General features: G+C 38.0%; 1 protein-coding gene across 1 annotated transcript in view; it reads left to right on the forward strand.

Moving 5' to 3' along the window:
* The window catches only part of LOC145994605 (neuronal acetylcholine receptor subunit alpha-7-like), a 550747-nt gene that overhangs the window by 222573 nt on the left and 303027 nt on the right, over window positions 1–25147 (forward strand). The gene's annotated exons all lie outside the window — the stretch shown is intronic.

Below are 25147 nucleotides of genomic sequence, written 5' to 3' on the forward strand. Positions count from 1 at the left end.
TATGATGTATTGTTGTAAGAACTTATTAAGTTGAATTGTAGAAAGATATGATTTAATACAAACAGTTGGTAGGTATTAAGCATAAAAGTACTTTGTTTGGCAACAAGTGAGATTGATTTATTTAAATTCGTAAAAACGTGCATTTGATTTCATTTAACAATGAACAATGAAAGATTTCCCATATGCTGAGTGCTCTCTAGTGAATGCTATGGATTCTCACTTGACTATATTCTTTTGATTCATAAAAGTAAGTTTATTTTGTTCAAGAACAGAATTTGTCATCTTAAGCACGACATTTGGAGTTTATGTTCAGATATACCAACTTCAGGGGTCAGAATTAACTTGTGCATTATGTTCAATCTGTGAACAGATCAGTGGCACAATGTGGTAGGGAAAAAATTACTTCTTTACCAAAAGCTTATAAGAAACAAAACACCGGTAACTACATCAATGAATACATATATATTTTCATAAAATTCTTCTATTTCGATATAGTAAGTCTGGTGTTCTAAAATATTTAGCTTTTCTGAGGAATTCCCAAGTAAGTGTGTAACCGAGAGTCTTTTAAAAATTCTTCTCTCTGTAACTATACGTGTTTCGATTTGTTCAGAACATAGTGCTATGAGAGCTGTTTAGAGTCTTCCGAGTAAGTTGAAACCACCAAATGTAAGCTATTTACTCCTTTCATTTCACGTGGTGTATTTTATTTTCTCCAATGGGAGTAAATTTTGAATAAGAATGTTGTTTTATTTACTAGCAGTGCAAGTTTATTTACCACATTTGAATCTGCAATGTGTTCAGCTTTGTTCTGAAAGTTTGATGATTTATTCAATGAAATATTCATTAAAATAATTGGGTTACTGTACACCAGGATGGAAATAATTAGGGTTGGACCATCCTGTAAATTCACCAAGAAACTATTTGATGACTTCACATTGATTGTTGACGAAGAATATAAATAAATGGTTGTAATCAACGCTATTTTAACACCAGTCATGTTAAACGTTGATCAAAATGTGTCGTGGACCATCTGGGACCACAATCTCTGCCTCTTTAATAACAATTATTTCTAGTGTTTAAATCCCTACAAAAATCTATTGTAGCTTAAATATGTAACTCACATTAATAGTTAGTTATTTAGACAAATAATAGATGAGAGAGAAAATGAAGATACTAAATTACAACGTATAACACTACGTGTAATTCAGTGTGATGAATTTCCATTATGCCATCGTGCAGGTATACTCGTTCCATATGTATGTACCTACCTCAGCTGAATTATTACAGCGCAATAAATAATTGAGGAGGAAGTAATTTCGTTTGCGGGATTTCGGGCCAAGCATCTCTCCCTCAACTTCACCACAATCTGGAGTCCCATACAGCATGTTTTTTTTTCATTAAAAGCAAAATGTGGACCCATAACTCAATAGAGACGAGAAATGAACAGTTTTATAAACCAATTTAATTAAGAAGAAAGAATTGCGTATTGTGTAACAAAACGTTCACTAGATTTGACGGATTTATCAGTGACAAGTAATAACTCAGTTCGTAGAGCATCTGATCACCATGCGGAAGACCCGGGTTAGAATTCAGGAGCAGGTGATCTGGAACAGGACATTTTTCAGTCATGTCCCTGTTTCTGCTCGGCTCTGAGGCCCAGCAAACTTCATAGAAATTGTTACTTGGGGGCCGGTGGCCGGGCGTGATGCTGATCACATCATCCAAACTATGGTCGAGACCAAGAATATATGGAGTTCTATACCTCCACATCACCCCATATACCTTCATGGCATGTATGTACACGCACCGTTATACCTTTCCCTTTGCCTAATTTACATGATATTGTAAAAAAAATTGTGAAAATACAAACGGTGATTCAACAAGCAACTTACTTCCTTTTGAACTGTGGAAATGCTTTCCATTGTAAGATATAGACGATCAAACATTAGTACCAGCACAAATACTGAACTGTTTTCTTGAGTCTCCTGATGGGTTCTTTCAAGTATACATACCTGCATAATTTTCTACATTTGCTTTGGTTTACACATTTACAAGAAACATATAGTCTACCAACTACCCACAAGGCTATAACATTGATCCCCACACTATTCTTGTTGACGTGGATAGTGCATGAAACCTATGAACTTCTAATTCCATTCCGTATTAATTAGAAATCAGCATTTACAACTGAAGAATGTTTTGGAAATTATAGGGCATATTTACATGCATTCAGAGAAACTTATACAAATCCCTAAACAACATGATGAATGCATGTCGACGTTTAAATACGTGTTATTCCGCTCTTTAAGAATTTCTTAAAAATAATATTGCATCACTTGCAATGGTCACAGATTCTCATATTGATGAAGAATACCCCAAGCATATTGGCTCGTCCTCGCTAACACTGGGGTTTGCTGCCAGAAGTAACCATATAGTCTTAATCAGTTTAGGCACCTGCTTTGAACTCGCGCCGCCTTTCGGATCCGCTGGCCATTAATGAGCTCTCACGGTTTGCCCATTGAACGGCGATTTGAAAGTTTCAGCCCTTTTAATTTTCGCCCACTGAAGTTTCAGAAAGGGGCTGAAATGAAAAAATCGAGGACAAGGATATAAATAGAGGGCTGGAAGTGAGTGGATGCATACTCTTCCATCTCGTTCGCAGGTCTCCTCCTTTCGCAGCTAACAAAGTTCACACCATGAAATATTCAAGGGCGCTCCCGAGGCAGGGAGCGAAGTACGTAGATACCGCTGTGCAAATTAGTAAGTGGCGGAGAGACTCGGTCGGTCTCACACGGGGTCCCTTTCGTCGGAGCAGCCTGTGATATGCATCCTTGAAACTACTGTCGATATATCTTATTTGTTACATAGCAACAGCTTATTACTAGCTATCACCATCATTCTGATTTATTAAGAATACGTTTGCGATTATTTTCCAAATCTGCGCCCACCAGAAATACTCCAGAAAGTATTGGTGCTTGACGATCACAAATTATAACATGTTGATAAGAGCACATAATACATGCATATTTTACACGTAGAACACCGTGGATTGCATTTGGCAGGCTAGCGAGGTTGTGTCGTCTGGACTCACAGCCAGTATAATCATCTGTGGAGCTCCTGTTATGTCGTCCATATATGTTCTTTGTCGCACTTCATTCATCTCATTATCTAAGGGGCTTTTTACACCCATTAATTTAATTTGCAGTCAGAATTTTATTATGGGGATATTTGCCCGTATACATAGAAGGATGCCAAATGACCTTAAGTGCCGACGCACCGAAAACTTTTAATTAATTCATTCATTCATCTCATTACCATTCATCCTTCCCTTCGCGATTAGCTAAGAATAGCAGAAAAGCGAATAAAAATAAATCAGATCAATGAACAAAGTGCATAAGTTGATACGTTCAAGCGCCTGTCTGTATTTTTATACTATTAAACGTATTATTATATTTATTAATAATAACTTAATAATAATCAGCGGTGAACGATGAGACTCGGTGAAGTACACAGACTCCTCTCAGGTACAGGGATAGTGTTAGGCAAAGACAATATTCACAGCACAGAGAAATAAAACCACATTACTGCAGTATGTATAAACTGAAAGGTTTTATTCTTTATTTATTGCAATTATAATGCAAATATACTGGAGACGAAGGCGAGGATTTTGCTTTTCGATGAATTGACTCAACCAAAACGCATAAACTCAATGCGTGGCTATCGGCAAGCCTATGATCACATAGACCTAGCTTGCGCCCCGAACTACCACACCAAGAGATATGCAATGATAACTGAGCCAATATTTGCTCTTTAGCCTTTTATTTCCAAATTAATCTTTAGGCTAGCTTCATTATTTAACGTAGAATGGTTGCAGTATTGTGCATATCATCAATGCATGGCTATCGGCGTACCTATGTTCACATAGGCCTAGCTTGCGCCCCGAACTACCATACCAAGATGTATGCACAACACCAAGGAGTTCCTTTTAAGTATAAAAGCTTCGTTGATCCGTGGCGAAAATGTGTGTTATTTCTTACGCGATATCCTCGCTTTTATACTCTTTTCGAGAACACAGATTCAAGTACAGATGAATCACTCACTATCTACAAAAGGATACTATCAACAAAACTGACATCTACACATGTTTAGAAATACAAATTCACATAGTGCACTCTCGCAAACATGAAGATGCATTAAACTACTCATAATAGAGCATAAAATACAATAAACATTAAACAAAAGATATACATTACGAACAAAGTGCAATATTACATATAAAAACACAACATTTACGTGTCCTTTCATAAAAGTATAATATATCAGTGACATATTTTAAAGTTTTGACGTCACATAAAAATATGGATCTTATCGAAGTTATCATCTCACTCTAGTCCTTAATACCAAACAAAAAATGATTTCACTGCCAACAAAATGGACAATGAAAAGTTTATTTATACAGTACAGTAAAAAAAAGAAGTAAAGTGCTCCCCTGTGCATAGCACCACGCCATGAAGGCGTATAGGGGGTGTGGGGGTAACGCCCCACACTTTCTAGATCCGGTCGTGAGTGGGGGTGATGTGATCAGCATCACGCCCCCGACCGCCTTTACCCCCCAGGGTTTCCCCCAGGTACCCATGTTATTCGACGCTGGGTGGGTGCCGGGGCCGCTTCCATCGTTAGAAAAGTTCCCGGATTTGAACAGTACAGTACATATTGTAAATATAGTACAGTATAGTATAGTACAGTACATATTGTAAATATACAACTGACCAGTGTTTTACATTTAACAAAGTATTGAGGAAATTGATATGAATGTATCCTGCAGATCGGATATCCCAACGTACAGTAGTAACGAATGGGTTGCAGCACTCTAAGGCGTTCTTCCGTTAACTTTGTATAAACAACTGAAGCTGATTGGGATCTCTGCAACGCTTTAAGGCATTCTACAAAAACACCTATTGCTGGACCCCTCATGATGTAATCTGAGTTTCAGACCATGTTTTGTGCACCATGCCTATAACATGAAAATATACAAACCGGTATGTTCAAAATTCTGAGAAGAGTATTCTTTTGAAGCTTACGGATTGAGGCTCCTACGATCGTTGGAGATTTACTTGCATTGCAATTTGTTAATAAAACCTTTGAAATATTATGTTCTTCGGGTACGAGGTGAAAGAGAACAGGCTGACTACTATAACCATCGTAAATGTAGAAGCTATGAACTGATGTATGTTACTTGCTTTATACTGTGCCATTCATTTTTTAAAAAAATCTGTCCGGATCGACTTTTCTGAGCGAACACAACAAAACTCTGAGGAATGTTATGGTATTATCTGGGATAACATTTTAAAATACACTTTTATAATATGAAGCTTAGTTTAGGAAGATAGGGAGCAGAGGCAAGCTTTAACCATTGTAAGTTCAATTTGTAATGAAGCATACAAAATTTTTAGATACCTTGGATGACTGGTCTGGATTTGGCTTTGAATATAATCGGTAAAGTCGTTTTTATATGGTGTTCGATTTTGTAGCGGTTGCAAATTCCAGTGAAATTTTCATCTTTCTGTGTGAACTACACTTCCGGGCATTATGAATAAAAACCAAACAACATTCAGGACATTACTTGGACTACCGTTTTGGAACATAAACTTTTGAAATATAATTCGTGGTTGAAATGCAGGAGGGGCAAGAGGAGTGCAATTCATCAATTTTTGACAACTCTAACTACTGTAAAGTCTGAGATTGTGTGTTAGTGTCATAGTAACTTGATACTTCGGATTTGAATTGCTATTTCGTTTGAACGTAATCGGTCCACGCTTTCCAAAATGACAGATATCAATTCTACCACAACAAGGGTTCATTTCAAATAGATGTGTTATGGCTATTACTCTGAGAGATACGTATTTATATTTTCATAAAAATTGGTAGAGTTATACATAACAGCAAAACAAAGAGTCTCTCTGCTTTGAATAGTTTTTCTTGCATTTTCGAGTCATGAAAAGTATACGTTCGCGCAAAGTGTCATTTTCAATAAGAAGGTTTTGGCAGTTATTCAATTGGAATGAAGTTCAATAAACATGCTTAAAATAGCAAATAATAAATTTGTAAATTTAAGAAACTTCTCCACCTTGTGTACAATTTGATATCCTTCCGAAAGGTCTCTTAGTTATCAGTCATTTGCTTTCATCCATTTTCTTTCTTCCAATGTCACAATTCTGAAACGCCAACCCAACCTTGCGGAAACCTCTTTCACCATATGTTCTGATGGCAGCCATGACGTGGCGGTGAACAAGAAAGGGAAAAAAGGATAAAAGACTACGGGGACAATGAGTCACAGGTCTGAGACGTGGAAGAGTTATCGCAGATTCGGGGAAGGCTAGGCAAGAGAGGTTCCTGGACAAGAAACGGTCTCGTAAACGAAAGGACAATGGAGAGAAGAAAGAAAGGGGATGAAGTGCAGCCTCCTGGAACGGGGAACAGATTAGTATTGTAGATTACAGCTATTATATATAGTCGACGCATTAAGGGCAGTAAATTGTGGAAGCATGGGACGTAGCAACGACACTAACAGTGGGTGGTAGAGTCGATAATGTTTCTTTTAAAGCGCAAGACTGACGGACGAGAGGCGGACAAGCACTGCTTTTGGGAAAATGTTACCTTCAAAGGTAAGAAAAGACAGGTATATATGGGACGTTCTTTTAAGTCAGCAATGTATTTTCGACTCTCAATTTTCTTACTGAATGTATTTTTTAAAACCTCACTCTCTATGGTTACCCAACAAAGCTTACATGATGTTGTATCAGTTCGAGTATATACTGAGTGTTAATTACTCATTACCTCCTAGTTTAGAATGTTGGATTGAAAGAATTATAACTGCGACGTTTAAAGCAAAGGTGAGAAACATTAAAATAGTACAATGCTATGCCCGAACAGAAGTTTCAGACATAACAGAAAAAATGGAATTTTACTCAAAATTGCACCAAGTACTAGTACATAATAAGAAAGACATATGCATCTTGATGGGAGATATAAATGCAAAAATTGGATCAGATAATGAAGGAATAGAGCATATTATGGGTAGACATGGACTGGGGGAAATGAATGAAAATGGCCAGTTATTTGTTGACCTTTGTGCAGAAAATGACCTGATCATAGGTGGAACTGTTTTTCCCCACAAAGATATCCATAAAGTGACATGGGTATCACCTGATCATGTGACAGAAAATCAAATTGATCATGTTTGTATTACCCGTAAATGGAGAAGATCCCTTCTAGATGTAAGAAATAAAAGAGGAGCCGATATTGGTAGTGATCACCACTTGGTAATTGCAGTCTTTAAACTTCGTATAATGGCAGCATGTAAAAAGTTTTCAAAAATGGGAAAGAAATTTGATTTGAAAAAGTTAAATGATAAAGATACAAGAAATAGATTTGTATTGGAACTTATGAACAGGTTTGAAGGTTTACAAATGGAGCAAGATGAAGATATAGAAGAAAGAGAAGAGGATACAATAGAGAGAAAGTGGAAGAAGACCAAGACAAATTTGATAGAAATAAGTGAAAACATTTTAGGATATAGGGAAAGTAATCAGAAAGACTGGATGTCAAGGAACACATGGGATAAAATTAAAGCTAGAAAATTGAAGAAGGAAGAATTAAACACTGCAAAAACAAGAACCCAAAAGAGTTCGCTACAAAGACAATATAAAGATCTTGATAGAAAAGTGAAGAAGAGTGCTCGAAATGATAAACGCAATTGGATAGAACAGCAAGCAAGAGTAGCAGAGGAAGCAGCAAGTAAGGGTGACTTAAAACAACTTTATCAAACAACACGCTTACTATCAAAGCGACAATTTAAGAAAAATATACCAGTCAAGGATAAGGATGGAAGGCTGTTAACGGATAAACAAGAACAAATGAAGAGATGGAAAGAACACTTTGAACAGGTATTAAATAGGAATATCAGAGAAAATGACAGAGCGAGAGAAATAGAGAGTGAGGCTGAAGAAACTGAAGAAAATGAAGAGCGTATAGAGATGAGAATTTCAGACCTTCCTCCTTCAATTCAGGAAATCAAACTAGCACTTAAGCAACAAAAGAATGGGAAAGCAGCTGGAATAGACCAAATTCCACCAGAGATTTTGAAGGTAAATGTGAACTTGATGGCAGAAATATTATATGAAGTGTTGGCGGCAGTTTGGGAAAAAGAGAAAATGCCAGAAGATTGGAAAAGGTGTCTTATAATAAAAATTCCAAAAAAAGGCGATATGACAAATTGTAATAACTGGAGAGGAATCACGCTGTTATCGGTACCAAGTAAAATACTAACTAGGGTTATATTAAATCGCATTCAAGATAAAGTAGAAGCCAAGATTAGGAGAGAGCAAGCAGGATTTCGTTCTAGTAGATCCTGCACAGATCAAATTTGTACATTAAGGATTATCATTGAGCAATGCATAGAATGGAATACTAGATTGTATACCATCTTTGTAGATTTTGAGAAAGCCTTTGATTCTATAACAAGGGAAAAAATGTGGCAAATATTACGGAAGTTTGGAATACCACTTAAGATAATAAGGATAATCAGGAGTCATATCGACAATACAAGAGTCAAGTTATTCATGAAGGAGATGTTACAGAACCCTTTGAAACAGAATCTGGAGTGAGGCAAGGATGTATTCTGTCACCTCTTATTTTTCTTCTCATAATAGATACAGTAATGAGAAAAACCGTAAAGGGAAGAAGAAGAGGAATGCAATGGGGCCTTATGGATAGATTAGAAGATTTAGATTTTGCCGATGATGTGTGTCTGTTGTCAGAATCTTATAGAGATGCAAAAACTAAATTGGAAGATCTCGTTGTAGAAGCTAAAAAATTCGGATTGACATTAAATAAATCAAAGACTAAAACAATGCGAATAAATGCAAGAATCCAAGATTATATTCAAGTACAAAATGAAATATTAGAGGATGTAGACAATTTTACTTACTTAGGAAGTGTAGTTGCAACAAATGGAGGAGCAGAACATGATGTAAAACAACGCATCAAGAAAGCAAATGGGGCCTTTGTTCAACTCTACCAAATATGGAAAAGTAGGATTATAACTACAGAAACAAAGTTAAAGATTTTTAGAAGCAATGTTAAATCAGTATTGCTGTATGGAGCAGAATCCTGGAAAGTCACAACTGAAATCACAAATAGATTACAAGTTTTCATTAACAGATGTCTCAGGACAATATTATATGTACATTGTCCAGAAGTAATCACAAATCAAGAACTTTGGATACGAGCATCAGAAGACCAGATTAAAAACCAAATTAAAAGAAGAAAATGGAACTGGATAGGACACACACTAAGGAAAGCAGACAACACAATTGAAAAGCAAGCACTTTACTGGAACCCTCAAGGTGCTAGAAAAAGGGGAAGACCCAAAAGCTCATGGAGACGTACTGTTGAAGAAGAAGGAAAACAACAGGGGAAAAGTTGGAAAGAAATGAAGAAGATCGCATGCAACAGAGTGAGATGGAGACACTTCGTGGATGCCCTATGTTCCAATAGGAACGGAAGGAATTAATGAATGTATTTTCGACTCTCGATTTTCTTACTGAATGTATTTTTTTAAACCTCACTCTCTATGGTTACCCAACAAAGCTTACATGATGTTGTATCAGTTCGAGTATATACTGAGTGTTAATTACTCATTACCTCCTAGTTTAGAATGTTGGATTCAAATCGATATTAGGGATTGTTTTGGTTTTTGTTATGTAGCGTCGTATTTCTGCCACACTTAGTTAATCACGACGATAGGTATAAGTGATTATATCAATATCTAACGCAGTGTCTTCTAGATTTTGATCAATATTTCGAAATTTGATTGAAATGATTTGTAGGTATAAAAGTAGGTTTGTATTAATGAAATAATATATCCAGTGATATTAAATTAATGAAATTATATTTAATGTTCATGTGAAAATGCATAGTACTACCGTATTTGTAATTTTGTTATTTAGCGTCGCATTTCTTGCACTTTTGGCTAATCGTAACGATGATGATAAGTAATGATTAGACGGAATTGATCACGCTGTGCTAACAACTGTAGGGATTCTGTGGATTGTGACGAGTTGTACTTGCCTGCTTCTCGTTTCACCCGTAACGTTCTCCTCTCGGTCTTGTCTCGTTTCATCTCAAGTCTCGAAAATATAGTACAAGCGTTTATATACATTTCACCCCGCACAAACAATTACATCATAAAGACCATTAAACGGAGCATTTTCTCTTTACAATGTTTTCTGTTTGATGTCTCGTTTCAACTCTACGAACTCTAATAAAATATAATTTTGTCATGAAGGCATGCATAGGCTTACAGGCTGTGAAGGTTGGGAGGCATGCAATGAGCACCAATCATCACAAGGATTGCCATCAAGTACTCGCAGTGCTCTGGAAATCGAACACTGGTTTCTTGCGTAGTGTTCGGATGCCCACGGCGACTCTGAGCATCTCCGTTGTAAAGTTTATCTTATTTTTGTTGTGATACAGTAATAAACGTAGACAAAGGAGTGACAACTCTCCTTCCTCCCCACAGGCATTCCTACTGTTTTGTCCTCTAAGAATGGAATGGATGAAATAGTAGAAAATATTTAATCTCTTGGCTTCTAAGAAGCTGGAAGAAAAGACGAAGTGAAAAGAGGTGATGGCTGCCTTCTAAGCCTACATGGGAAATTCCACAACAGCTTCACCAGCGCGCCCAAGAGACAGTTCGAACAAAAGGCTCTCCCTTGAATCAAGAATGGATGTCTCAGATTCGCATCTTGACACACGGAAAGGGCAAACATGTCCTCCTTTTGATACCGCGTCGCAACAAAGAAGAATAGAGACGACAGAAACCGGAAGAGAGAGAGAGAGAGAAAGGGAGGGGAGGACAAGGAAGAACTAAGGATTCAGAAAAGAGACGGAGCTGTTTGTTTTCCTCCGAGCAAGTATTTGTCTTGTGGCAGGTGTTTGTCGCTGGATCTCTCGTCGTCATAGTTCCAAAGGGCCATTGCCCAGAAGTGGTCAGCTGAAACTTTTGCCCCTTTTTTCCATCCCCTATGAGGGATGCTTCAGTTTGCATCCCCTCGTCACTGGCTCAGCTGGAGGAACTGCAAGTATCTTCAAGGCTCAGGTTAAGCTTTGGAGCTGGGAAAGTTTGAGTTTCGACCGCTAAGAAATCAATGGCGACGTGGGAGGGAAAATTCTGAAACTGATTCTGAGCAGGAAATGGCGGGAAAGGTAGAAAGGCAATGGCCAATCCTTGCTTCGGGTCGTTGAACACGGTCGCGCCCTGTGAACACCAGTTCCACCCTTAAATACCTGGTCCAACGTTCACCGCCCAAGCTCTGCGGTTGGCTTCTACCACGCCCGTTGGCGAACTCGCTAATGCCATTCAAGTTTAGATTTAAAATATATCTTCGCGAACGTCTCTTCGACCCCTTAAAACCAGTTCCAGGTACGGATTTGTCGAGAACCAAGAGTGGTTTAAACGGCTCAGTACATGGCTACTTGGTTGGCCATCTGGGAAAGAAGACGAAAAACCATACACAGACATATTCTGTTATGTTTTACTGTGATGTTACAAAATGCATGTCGGACTATGTTTTTTGGGCTTAGTCCAATGTTGGATTAAAATGTTATCTTTGTTTGGTCTTGTTGCAGATATCCTTCCCGAGTAGCTAGTTGTGCTGTTGCCGTCAATAATTAATTATGCGTGTACTGTTATTAACTGAAGAATATTTTTAAGGATTTGCGAAAGTCAAGCTAAACGTCTATGGTCTGGTTATATATCTAAAGTTGCACCCTGAATATTTCTATGAATTAAAAAAACGAAGAAAATCATTTTTGAGAGCAACTTTTATCACAGTCTTCCACAAGTGTTATCATTGTTACTATCACAACATCAATGTCGCCAAGCACATAAACGTCATACAACGTAACATAGATAGGAAAACAAACGTTATCGATCATGTTATACCAACTTGAACAGTAACAATTGACGTTTATAACTGATGTAAATGGCATATATTAAATTTAAAATGTAAAGATGAAATATTGACTTGTGCTGTAATGGAGAACATTCTCTAGTACAGTCAGTGGTTCCGGGTTTGAATCCAAGGCTATGCATGGATGATCTTTGTTTGTGTTCCTCATTATCATGAGGCAGACAACCAAAGTAAAATAACCCAAATCAATCACTCAACCAATCTTTGTTCTTCGAATCTGCCTATCAAAGTCCTATTTGCGAACCTAAAACTATTCAGTGATGAATAGGAATTCTTGATTCGTATTGTCATATAAGCTAGCAGTGTTCAGAACCAGCTAGCTAATAGTATCAGCCTCATAATCGGACGACGTGAGTTCGAGTTCATTGGTTTGCACATCATACCCCTCCCACACTTGAGAGGATAAGACCACGGACAATATTCTCCTATTTTTTTGTAGCAGTGCACGCAACAGCACACGTTAGCAAATTGAAGAACGATGTTTTATCTTATTTTTGTGAAAGAAAAAGAATTCCTGGAAGGGTTATTTTGTCGTGACCTAGGCTAGACCATGACACTCTGTTTCCACCAGTCATTTCATTTCAATTTGCCTTCACACCAACAAAGGGCGTCTTTCTGTCGAAAGTACTGGTATCCTAGGCAATCCTCCAAGTCATTCTGTTTATTTTCCTTCTTACGCTCTGACTGCTGATATTGACGCCTCCTCAAGCACATCCATGTTGGAGGAGTATCGACATGCTACAACATAGCAAAACTATAAGCTCTCATGAGGGATGCAGAACCAGCCTCTGAAAAGTTTTCTTTCCCTCTTTCCTAGATCTTCACAATAGTTTCGTTGGATAGGTAATCCTAATTCTCATCACAGATATCTAGACGACAGCGAAAGCGAGTCACGCGAAAATTCATGTGGAAACTTTAGAAAGAATTCTAAGCAACTGAAATGTTTCAGAATTTGGAATATACGAGGCTCATTCGGAAAGTAACCGGCGTTTGAGTATAAATAAAAAACCCGCATAGATACAACAAATTTTTACTTTACATCTGAAAGGTAGAGCTTTTCTCTATTCTTCAACATAGTCGCCATGTAAATTGAAGAACTTGTCATAGCGTTTCACTAACTTACGAATCCCTTCTGCATAAAACTCGGCCGCTTGGGAATTCAACCAACCTGTCACAGCATTTTGAAGATCCTCATCGTCAGAGAAGTGCTGTGCCCCAAGCCACAGATGAAAATCAGAAGGAGCCAAGTACGGGATGTACGGGGGATGATCAAAAACGTCCCATTTTAATTGGCGCAAAAGGTCTTGTGTTCACTGAACAGTGTGAGGACGAACGTTGTCATGCACGAACACAACTCCAGATGTCAGCAGACCACGACGTTTCTTCTGGATGGCTCTTCTCAGTTTCTGCAAAGTGTTACAGTAAACTTCAGAAGTTATTGTCGTACCACGTTCCATGAATTTTTACCCAAAGAAATCTTATCACTCCGCGTATCTCGCATTTGGCGGGATTTACGATGGCAGCACACATTTTGTGACGTTATAACCAGCACACGCGCGGCACTACGATGCTCTCACTAGCACAGCTGGAAGCTTACAGATTGCGTGACGTAACAACGGTTCCGCTCTGCCCACTACTAGTAGCGCCACGCCACAATGGCGGTTGCTTTCCGACTGACCCTCGTAATATATGTTCTTCAAATGATGAGGAAATTTCGAAAACTGCTTTGGTTTCCCTCCTAAGGTCCGACCCAGCCCTAAATGGTCAACTTTCGATCTCGCTACTGATGTTCCAGGGTTCGTGTCTCGGCCCGGGTATGGATGTTATTGTCAGTGATACTTCATCTATTTCATCTGGTCATCACTCATCCTCATCGTCGTAATTAAACAAAAGTGCGATGCTACATGAAAACAAAGAAGTATGAAATTATGGACCGGGACTTTATGTTATAACATACCTTTTATTTGGCTTGATTGATTGCTTGATTTGGTGTTTTAAGTCCACTTAATGCACAGTAAGGCTAATCGGGACTGTACCTACAGTTTAAAGTGTTCCGAATCACTATGTGCCTCCACCTTTTATTTGGCATCGAATCGAATACTGGGGTGAGATCTTTACATATCTGATGAAAATGAGCCAAACTTGATAAGGAATACATGTATTTTGACTATTTTATCAAGTTCGAGATTTTACAACATATTTCTTCAATTTTCTCGTAATAATACATATTTCTGCATATAATCAGTTATTTTATAATTTATTATTCATACCTTTAGCACAACGAATAGTTTATATTATCGATGTCAGGATAATGAAATTACGGACGAATAAATTAAACGCAGATGCCGTCTTTTCTTACCAACTAATACAGTATTTTTTATTCCGCCGACTATTGATAGCTGTGTGAACATTATTGAGCGAAAATGTTCTCCGTTATTGTTGTGCGGACATGAGTTCGAGTATTTTCCCACTACATTCTTCGGATAAAGGGATTGTGACTTCTCGTAATACCCCACCCCACCCTAGTCAATTTTCCCTGGAAGATACTGACTTTCCGTATAATGAGAAATTCGAAAGTACAGTTGTGCATATTTTTGACTTCACTAGGAATATTTCTCATAATTCTGACACATCTTTTTAACTTTTTATGACATATTTTGAGTTTTATAGGTCCTACTAATGACTGAAATATAATAATGTTTGGAGCCTCCCCAATGACGTAGTGGTAACGTCGTCGCCTTGTAATCCAGGGGTCCCGGGTTCGATTCCCCGTTAAGGCCCATGGCACAATGCTTCCTGTCCCACTTTTAACTGTAGGTTCAATCCCGATTAGCCTTTCTGTACATGAAGTGGACTTAAAACAATAATTCAATCAATTAAATCTAATAATGTTTATATATTTAATTAATGAAAATCATAGGATGGAAAAGAGCAGAGAATTTGAATCGTATTTTAAATCCTCGCACAAAAAGACGCAGTGCTGTGTTCTTGTTTGTTAAAAATAATCCTGACCTGATACTCCCTTATTAAATCAATGGCGGTGAAATGTTACCAATGCTTGTATATAACTTTATTACAATGATGTTTTAACAGGAATATTATTTTTCCATATGTGGGCGACAATTTCCAATGTTGTTTCCCTTTATTAATACAATTGTGCACGTGCAATATCATTCTACTCAACTCGATCAAATATTCCAAACGCAAAATATCCTCCACCGCAACATATTTACGCGAATAGATATTACTTTTTGTCCTCTTTGCCCTACGAACGTAAAAATGCCATTTGTACTCGTGATGAAATACATAATTCGATCGGTACCTAATAGCTACATTCTCTGCCTCATTTCTGGGTTGATTACCTTTGTTGGTTCAGAGCGCTCATTGTTTCCGATACCGTGATGAAGCACGTAACAGAACTTGACTGTTGGGTATAATATGCTCCAGGGCTAGGGTTAATTACACTGCCCTCTAGGTTATCCAGGGTAATTGGGGGTTCTGATATCTGTAACCCTAAATCGGCAAGGCGAAAAGATGTGTCCTACTGTGAAGGACTTCTCTCTCTGTAGATTACTTAACATTAATATAAATGACTTTCAAGTTCCTTATGGCTTCTTATACATGGTTCGGCAATGAATCTGGAGATTTTGCGACACTGAATATCGTTAGTTATAATAATTATAATGCATATAATCATGTAATAACAAATGAGGCGCCTGGAATATAAACCTTCCAAATCCAAAGCAATCACATTTTCAGTAAATGCAAAAAACCGTACCTAATAATCCGTGCCGTGTAGATGGATCTTTGTAAGTCTTCATTTTCTATATAGGAAAGCAATTATTTTTGCAACATTTCATGAATCTTGGTTAGTAAACAAACAAGCTACAAGAATATATTTATTTGGTATGGTAGGTTCGGATACGAAAATAATGATTTGGCAGAGTTTGTTTCTAAATTCAACCATCTGGAATATGAATGTTTCCTGTGGTTTGCTATTATGCTAAAGTATCAAAGAGTAATCGAACTTAATATGTCTATACTCTGTCCCGGGTGCGAGCGAACAAAAGCATGTCACTGTGTAAGGAGTGACTCGAGAAGGCTCGACCAAAGAACACGTGCGGCAGAACAAGATTAGGTGGAGGGCGAAAGCGACTGCAGCTACCAGTCGTTTAGATTGATGTGTACTGCTTGGCTCCACCCACTCTGTTTCTCCCCTTCTCTACCTTTATGCGCAGCCTTGCTTCAGAGAATCCCGGGAGAGTATATATATATATAATGTTTATCACCTAATTAATGGATATATTGTTTCAGCTGTAATGATAATTGGAAGCGGCCCCGGGGTCCACCCAGCGTCGAATAACATGGGTACCTGGGGGAAACCCTGGGGGGTAAAGGCTGTCAGGGGCGTGATGCTGATCACATCACTCCCACTCACGACCGGATCAAGAAAGTGTGGGGCGTTACCCCCACACCCCCTATACGCCTTCATGGCAGTGGTGCTAAGCACAGGGGAGCACTTTACCTTTTTTTTGTAATGATAATTATCGTTGGTTCAAGCATCGTGCCTCCTCTACACTAAAACGTGATGGGGAATGGTTACTGCATCAAATAGCGCGTTATGGTTGGATGACTGGGATGTGGCGAGTTTTGATTCTGAAAATTGTGATATATGCGATGGATATAACGGATACTGAAACCTAGCGTTGTTTTCAGCATTAACATCAATAAATATATGGCGTGCTGGGGAAAATAATGCCACTTTCTAATTCGTCGTGCGTAGTATAAGACGCAATCAATTATATTAGCTAACATTAAATCAGATGGGTAAAATATAAGAAAGTGTTAATGCTGGACTGTTCGAACAATATTACTCCAAACATTTTAATATTATGAGGGAAAATATTGCATGTCCTAGCAACAAGAAAAACTGAAATCCAATAAATTACTAGTCGCATTTGATAAATCCAATTCAATCAGTGAAATGGGACACATTCTAAGTTCTAATAACATATAATATGCTAGAACTATAAGCACCGTATTGTTTATCCTCTTAGCGAACTCCAATCGCAAATATATATGTCTCTATTGTGTCCCGTCAGCCTCAATATATCCTTCATTACGTGTCATCAACAAGAAAATGACTCACGGTCCCACATCAGAGAACTGACAAGAACTCTAGCCTCATCAATCAGGCGGCTTTTGGTCTCAACTCCCAAAGACAGGAGAAAAACTTCAGAAGACTTTGCTTTGATTGCATTGATCTCAGTAACGGTTCGTGGAAGCGACGGAAATATCTTGCGTGCTGTACGCTCTCCTGATGCACATGGAGCATAATGTCCACCGGGCATACTTTCTTACCAAACTATAATTGTGTTCATTGTCATAGAAGCTCACAGTAAAGACACTGCAAGAGTAGTTGACACGTTTGTTAGCCTTCTGGAAAAGTAAATGAAAATTCTTATTTCTGTTTGAGTTGGTGTTTTAAGTCCACTTTATGCACAGTAAGGCTAAACGGGACTGGACCTACAGTTTAAAGTGAGATCCGAACAACTATGTGCCTCTACCGGGAATCGAACCCGGCACCCTTTGACTACAAGCCGACGACGCTACCACTGTGCCATCGGGGAAACCTAAGATGGTGATGAGTTATGATATGATGAAATTGATGAAAGGACACTCACAAACATCCATGCCTAGGCCGAGATTCTATCACGGGACCCCTGCTAACCACTCCGCTACGGGAGCCGTCACCCACAGAGCATCGAACTGGGACTCCTTGATTACAAGGGGACGACGTTAGCACTACACCATCCGAGAGGCGGAAAAGTAAATGAGTTTCAGTTACTGTCAAGCACTGATTTATAACTACATAAGTAATTATGTGGGGAAACCTAGACATTACATTTGGAATATTAAATGTCATATTCTTATAGAAAAATAACTGGACCAGGGAGATAGGGAGGGGGAGGTTCAAAACATGATCTGCTTAACTATTTTCCCATCATAAAAGAAATAGTCATCCATTCTTATTTCGCTTTATGCAATTCCAGCAATTTAAAACCGTAGAACAACAGCGATAAAATTGCACTTGGAACAGGAATGGCAAGAAGCCAAGAATCCGCACATTTCATAAATGTTGTTATGAAATTCCAAATTAGATACCCTGACTTCCGAGTACAGTCACTGTCAGTGCTTCCCCATTTTTCTAAGTTATGCACCCATAAATTGGCAAATACAATGGGTTTTATTTTATGTCCGGTGGCAACTCTCTAAAATTTCATATAATGCAGTACCATAAGCAAAATTCACTTTGTATTCGTGGTTTTCATGTGAATGTATAATAACAATAATAATAGCCTACGTGATGAAACTAGTTTTCCCAGATTCGAATCCTGGTAAATACACGAATGTATCATTGCGCTTGTCCCATCATCTAATTTATCAGTTCGTAATTCACCCCTTTTGTTGCAGTTTACCCAAGAGGTAACAAAAAAGTTAGTGCACATGTGGCGAAAGCATTTGGTGATGTGAAGGTAGCGTCCCATTCATTCAAATTTTCGGTCAATTGTGGAGGTGATGTTATGTGCACTATGCTCCGGTTGCCTTTACCTCGAAAAATGACATTTTCTGTCCTATATGTAAGCATCAATGTGACACATACTCAGTGTTGCTACTTTACTTTTCTCTTGAATAACATACTAAGAATAATAATATGATAGGAGACAGCATCATTATTCCAGCAAACACACTGGTTTCAACACCTCCTCTTTAAATCAAGCATGTATCACACTCCATGAATCAAGTTTTACCCCAACTTTATGCTTCTCTAACAGATAATGGTTTCATATGTTTTTCCTGTAAATCTTCTCACCTCATAGACCGGTCACAGCCTTCATTACTAGCATAAAATATTGTTGTTTTCCACCGGGAAAAAAATAATTCAGGTTGCAACCTTTCAACTCAAGGGTTCGTAGATTTTTGAGGAGAGTATTGTGCCTATGTGATCTTCATAATGTTAGTCCCAGTGCCGACCGCAGTAGTGAAGTGGTTAGCACAGCAAGATACGACGTTGGGATCCCGGTTTCGAATCCCTGCTTCGTCGTCGCCCTGTAATTAATGAGTCCCGGGTTCAATACCCGGTGTGACACATACTGGTTCGAATTCCACTTTAAGCTGTAAGTACAGTCCAGATTTGCCATACTGTACATAAAGTGGACTTAAACACCAAATCAATCAATCAATCGAATCCCAGTCTAGACAGGGATGTTCCTTGTCAGTGTTTCTCCATCATTTTCATCATATCATCCTCATCGTCGTGATTAGCCAGAAGTGGAAGGAAAGGGACGTAAAATATCTAAATTAATCCATCAATCAATCAGCCCACTAAATATATATATCCTAGCGTAGTGTCCAAATGATATTACTGATTGAGCTTAAAGTTGTATTTAAATACTAAAGCATGTTATTTTTGGGGGAAACTAACAAAATTCAACTTTGCATCCATCTTAAGTGTAATGTTCTAGAGAGAGGAATTGAACAGGAATAATATAAGAGAGATGGGATTACGGTAGAGATATGCAACGATCCCAAGAAGCAAGAGTTCCCTTATCTTGCTAGCAGGTCCTCCTTTCATCCCACAACCTTTCTTGATCTTCTCGTTTCCCTCTTACTTACCACTTTTTTTTCTATTTCACACGGCTAGCATCCATCAAGTTCAATCGTGGAACATTTCGAAATAGCACTGACAGAACAGTCACTAGGCAGCACAGGAGACGAAGGGAAATCGTGGTGAGAAAGGCGTGAAAAAAAAGGAGAAAAGACTCGAAAATCGGATTTTGTAAAAGAGGAAGGGACAGAAGGATAATGTGTTGAAAGCGTGAACGATTTTCAGGGTGATGGTTCGTGAAACTTCTGTGAAAATATAGGAAAGAGTTTTCAAGGTCAGTGAAGAAAGCGGGAAAGAAGATACATATTGTTGGAGAGGCAGTGCGGAAGGGGATGGGAGAACAGCGCATAGATGTTAAATTTCCAGGTCTCTCGCGGGCGACGAAAACTTTAGGAAAGTGTCAGGAACCATTCTATTCCCGAGGGAACTTTCAGGGACTTTCCGAAAATGTCGTTCCAGAACTCACGATTTCCTGGATTGAGGAAGTCTGTTGGATCGCTTGCATGGAAAGCATCACTGTGGTCTTCTGACAGAACACTTCGTAACTGAACAATTTTGCTTTTTTTATGTAATGGGTCCAAACTTATATCCATGTATTGGCGGTACTGCACACTCAGGGAGGAACTGATGGGGCTACAGCCTCTCCAGAAATTTTGTGAAAAATTAAATGAAACTGTAAAGAACTTTGGAAAAACAAAACTGGGAAATGTAACCCTCCTCCCTTTTAAAATGGCTCGCTATTACCACATTCTGTTTTTGAACAACTTTTGAAACTAAGGCTATAAATGATAATTACGAAATATTTTACAGTGTGTCTCGCCTAGTCCCTAGAATTTAGCTATGAAATATTCACCTTTACAATTCCAATCCCCTCGGAAGAAAGTCCTGGGTACGCTAATTGTACTATATGTATTCGCACGCAGCACTACCATCTGGCAAAGAGTTGTAACTGACGTAATATCGTGTACTTTCCACTGGAAAATATGCAAGTGAATTTCGTGAAACGGTTCAGCATCAGAGATCCACACCACCGTTTGACCACGAAGCTGGCCCTAACCACCACCAGCCGATGGGAATTCATACATTAATAAATTTCCGCACAAATATCCATTTTTGTATCGAATGTTGGAGTATATTAAATAAATGTTACTTTCATTCTATCTTATTTCTATGGTTAGTGAGAGAAATTGTTTTTTGAGTGATGTAAGACATCTCTTTAGAAGACAAAGTACAGAGATCAAATTTCCCATTTGTTAAAATAGCTTTGTGTGCTGCATGTTGATAGACACGGAGTTGTATTTTTCGTAAGAACTAACTCAGATTTACATTTGAGCAGAATACATAGAAACGTTTTAATATTCTGGCCTTCATATCTAGTTCACACAGAACCTAAAATGCGTCAATTGACACATGTATGTTAATTCCAGTAATACACTAAAGTTTATAAATAATGCTCTTTGTTGCATCAAAATACACAGAGATCTGCTCTTCATCGTGATGCATTAAAATGTATCAATTGTGAGAATCAGCGACGATCATTTCAAAGAAACCACAATAACATATTTAACTGTATAAGGTAATGCACCAAAATGCATGAAACCTAATTTGATGCATTTCGAGAACTGCATTAAAAATTTGAAATAATACATCTATTATTACATAATACCACAGTACTATTTTCACAATTTTAACAATATTCCTCATGCAGTATATGTCTAGTGAATTCTTGGCTCATCTTAAAATAAGAAACTTTAAATTCAATATGCATTTTAATCTTCCCGCCAATGCACACCTCTCAAACTATAATGTGAGAGAGCCGTGGCCAAATTGCATTATCGCCTATGTAGCAAATCTCAACATCACGGTCTACGTCGAGGGTTATAAATGTCGCTTGGAGTTTATTTATGGATCCTATTTCCAACGAGTTTCTTGTAAAACTTTAAAACTTGGCGTGAAAGTTTACTCATCTATCTTCATTTCACTGACTGGCCAGTAGGTGGCTCTAATGTTTAGACGCACTTCCTCGCAGACCAAGGAGAAATGATAAATTCTTACTCAAAAGAAAACTAGGATCTTCTCTATTCAATGTCATATTGCTTGTAAGAAACTAGTTGTCTTTTGTCGTTACACAAATTTCAGATAAGTATATATTTTCTCTCTATGATTGCTTAATCGAAAATACTATAAAAGACAAACTGCCTAGCATTTCCTAAGTTTACTCCCTTCCTTAAATCTCTCAAGCGGATTGCTAGATGTCTGGGCTTTCTCAGTGGGGATGAATTCGCATAGAATGAGACCCTTGCTCGAAAAGTTGTATGTATAAACATGACAATTATGATCAATTCCCTTCCTACAGTTTACTTAATGTTGATGCACCCAACTTCACGATATAAAACATTTCTTAACAAAAACGCGTGCGCACACATGTAAAGAAATTTACATTCAAAATATTATATTTGTACTAAGAAACATTAAGTAATTCACATGTCGTGTTGCCGATCTCCGTTACCGAGTGGTTAGCAAAGCGCGCTACGACACCAGGATTCAGGCCTGTGTATGGGTGTTCTCTGTGAATGATCCTTCATATCATTAATCATCCTCATCGTCGCTATTATCCAAAGTGGCAGAAAAGCGACGTAAAATAATTAATTCAATCAATCATATGTTGTGTTAATTTGGTTATTAACAAATTAAAAGATAATAATTTATAAGTAACAAATTAGTAGTAAAAACTAGAAACTAAAGACAAAATGAGAAAGATGCACGCCACTTGTTTGAAACTATAAGTAAACGCCACGAAAACTGTCCAGTCACGGTCGAAGCTTCGCCTTGACTCCTCTACACCCCTGGCACTCCAGGGTTGGCACACTTCTTCTAAGCTGCTAGGTCGACACTTCTTGCTTTGTACGTATACGGTCGATTGCGTCTTCGATGGTGTATTGTGTACGGATTATTAAATTTTGCATTCATTATGAATAACATTTAGGAGCAGCGTCCTACGTGCGGTACAATAGCAGGTCAAAGTGACGGTACTGTACGTACCTGGCGAACGGATATTTAAAAACAAAGTAAGGCAATCCTTCGAAACGTTTACACCTTTTTCAGAAATCTTGCATACAACGAAGAAGCAAAGAAGAACATCAACATTGCACAAGTACAAAAACTGACGGCGGAAGCTTGTGGTGTTTCTGATAACTCTAGAACGTAGCAGTAGTACTTTAACTTCGGCAGATTCTCGAGGTGTGAACGTTGTATTCGAGTTTCCGACAAAGAGTTACAAACGGGAACGCAAAAGCACTGAAATGGAAGATTTTAACATTTGCTGTGATGCAGTAGCGGCGCTCTACAAAGATCAGTGGCTGCTGTCTCTCATTCGCCTCCATTGTTCTTAAGAATTGTTTCCCCCTTTGTTTATTCAGTCGGCCCGTTTGCCGTTCTGGTTTTCATTTTATAAGCACTTCCTTGAATTGAAACGTGATATAGTATGCCATTGGCTTTCCTTGAAGAAGCCTTGTTCGTTTCAAATTACAAAAAATGTGTTTGTTGGCTATTTTAAATCTTGCAAGAATGAAACATCGCCTCGTTGGCACAGTTCAAAAAGCGGCCGAATAAGTTTCTTGCAATTATCCCCTGGAATTAACGGTCTTCTCTGCCTGAAATTTCATCCTAACGAATTAGGCAACCTGCCTATCAGTAATGTAATATTGGTTGCCATCTCTAAACGTGAGTTCCTTAGTTCTTCATTCGTGTCGACCAATTAATTTCAAAGTTGGTTTTTCAGTACTATTTTATGACACTTTTGGCTGATCGCGACTGTGAGGATGAATAATGAGTAGATTAAATTGATAAAGGTACACTCACAAAGTATAGCTTATCCGGAATTAGAAGCCAGGAACTTCATCAACGAGTGCGACTGACGACTAGCTAACCGGTTCAAACTATCCCTATACAGATTTGACGCTGACTGTACAAGAAAGTAATTAAGTCTCGAAGCCAAAGAGATCTAGTGTTCTTAGCAAAACCTCCCGACAGTACTCTCAGGGCGAAAGTTTCCACAGTGACACTGAAGCACTCTTTATTTTTTAACCCCCGACGAGTTCTCTTTGTAAAATGCATGACTGCGGGGAGAGACTTCAGTTCTTTCAAGATGTAGAGAGTTGGTTGCCGAATACCATTACGGAAAGTACTTTGGAAAAGAAAAACTGAAAGCTTTTCGAAGGAAAGGGAGCTTAGGTGGAAGACAGAAGGGCCAAGAAAACCGCACCCAAGTTTACCGAATTTTAAAACTCGGCCGTAATAATTCTTAGTCTGATAGGCATTACTACCCTTTCCTTATAAGTTGCGTCATTTATTTTGTGTTATCTTTATTGTCTCTGAGTTCTTACTAAAATGTCAACTTCATGCAACTCACAAAAAAGTCAGTTCTACACATCAGTACTACAAATTAAATAATTACGACAACTAGAAAAGGTGCACCAGACGGTAGGGTGTCTGACAGCTAAGCAGGACACTCGGGTTTGATTCCTTGGAAACATGATTTTTCCAGCAATATCGTTGGACAAAACCGCTCTAGGGGGCTACCCAGCCTCGAATAAATAGTTACCTTGGGGGTGAAGCGGTCAAAGCATGGTGCTAATCACATCACTTGCATAAAATTTGCAGAGATCGGTACAAGGGGGACCTGTTCGAACTTGGGACAAATACAACTTTGTAGTTCATCAAATGCTGAAAAATGTTGGAGCATCTGTAGTTCAATGAATTTATTTGTAACTAATCGTAGCCTTTTACTGAAAAATGCATAACCTACACATGGAGAATATAATTGATTAGGATTTATTTGCTAATTATTTTATAATATTCTTATTTATCTGCCACTTTCGGGTAGTGTATGTTAAATAAAATTTATCATACTAAGGTTAACAACAAATATCATATGCCACCAAAATATTATTTTTCTTTACCTTACCCATAAATTTGCTATTCCTAAAACCACTAGAGGAAATGGTCCAAATATAGGCCCCCATTTTTATTTTGTCATTTTCGGAGGAAAAAAATTAATATATCAAGCACCTGCCTTTAAATTGCATATCTATGATATATACTGTATACTTAAATGTAGTAGCATGCTAAAGTATAGAAAGTCTCCATTTTTTTAAAAAAAAAGCAATTTCCAAAAAAATGGTAAAATGATGTATTTCAAAATTGTGGTCTAAATATGGGCTACTAGTGGCAATATCACAAAAAGCAATTAAAATTTTAAAAAACAGTCATTTATCGCTAAAACATTATAAAATTCATATTTATGAATAATCTGTTGTTTTGAAAATCACGCAGAAAATTAAGAAATTAAGAAAAAGATCCAAATATTTGTTGAAAATGTGATCTCATGTCATAGCCCACATTTAGACCATCACGCTATTTTTCTTCTTCAATTTATTTTCGC

Source organism: Lepisma saccharinum, chromosome 11, assembly GCF_977018435.1.
Source record: "Lepisma saccharinum chromosome 11, izLepSacc3.1, whole genome shotgun sequence".
NCBI classification, from domain to species: Eukaryota; Metazoa; Arthropoda; class Insecta; order Zygentoma; family Lepismatidae; genus Lepisma; species Lepisma saccharinum.